Below are 1268 nucleotides of genomic sequence, written 5' to 3'. Positions count from 1 at the left end.
CTTCCCCCATTTTTTGTCCAAGCCCTGCCTCTCCGGTGATTTCTTCTTGACTCTCTCCTCCACTGTCCACCTGGAGCCCTGGGGAGAGTCAGGCCTGGTCCTGCCTGGCACAGAGGGGGAGGCTGGGTGCCTGGATGGAGGAAGCATAGGACTACCATTGTAGTTGAGGACTCTGGGGTCAGAGGCAGCAGGGATTTGCCCAAGGTCCTGCAGGCAGTTAAGGACAGACCAGAAACTCCTGACTCTCAGCCCCACCGCCCTGTGCCGACAGGGCCAGACTCATATCCTGCCCGTGCACGCACAGACCCTCCAGACAAACTCCCGAGTACGTAGTCACGTCGTACATCACAGGTCCTCGCTGCCCGAGCTGCGCGTCGCAGTTCACAAGCCAGTTTCACATCCTCTGTCTAACCAGACCTCACAACACCCTGCACGGCCATCAGCGTCCACACCAAGATGATCATTTCCAGTTCAGAGACACGAGCTGACTACCCAAGACCTCATAGCAAGGGCTAGAGACAGGACGGACCCAGGCGTCTGGACCCCTGGCTCTACTGCAGGGACAAATACCACCCGCTCTCTGCTGCAGCCAGCTGCAGGTCCCTAGTATGCACCTTTCCGTTCACTTAGGCACGCCGCCCACTGGGAGGGCCCATCTCAGAGCCCAGGGTGTGGAGGAAGGCCCTCTGCCTAAAATCCCTCCTTCATCCCCTGGGGGTGGCAAAATCGGAGGACAAAGCCTTTAGTTATGGTCAGAGCATAGGCTGGGACCAAGGGCCCTGAGGGAGAGAGTGCACAGTGACCTGCCAGTCCCTGTGTGCAGAACCTTCTGGAAGGTGAGCTTTTCTCAGGGAGGAGACAGGAACAAGCCTGTAGGTGAATTCTGAGAGACAGGAAGTGAGGAAGCACCCCGCCAGCGTATGGCCACTCCACAGTCCCTTCACCTCTACTCTCCTCTCTGGATTTTGGGCATAAACGCACATGCACCTACTGTGTTTTTCATGTTCCCAGTTCCAGGACTTGAACCACACTGTTGGCCATGTAGGATCCAACTGCCCTAACCTCCACACCATCTGCTGGCCCCAAATACCCTTCCTCCTCTTCTTGGGCCACTTCTCTCAGGATCCCCAGCCTCTGCTCTCTTCCTTCGCTTCCTTTCCGCCTCCTCAGCCCCAGCCCCTCTTCTCTTTTCCTTTCTCCCTTTCTTGTCTCTTCTGGGTGGGAACCCCACTGCCCCTGGGCTCCCCATTACTCCCACTGCATTCCTG

Source organism: Tupaia chinensis, unplaced genomic scaffold, assembly GCF_000334495.1.
Source record: "Tupaia chinensis unplaced genomic scaffold, TupChi_1.0 Scaffold149011_1, whole genome shotgun sequence".
Lineage (NCBI taxonomy): Eukaryota > Metazoa > Chordata > Mammalia > Scandentia > Tupaiidae > Tupaia > Tupaia belangeri.
The sequence above is the reverse complement of the archived record's forward strand: the minus strand, read 5'-3'. Positions refer to the sequence as shown.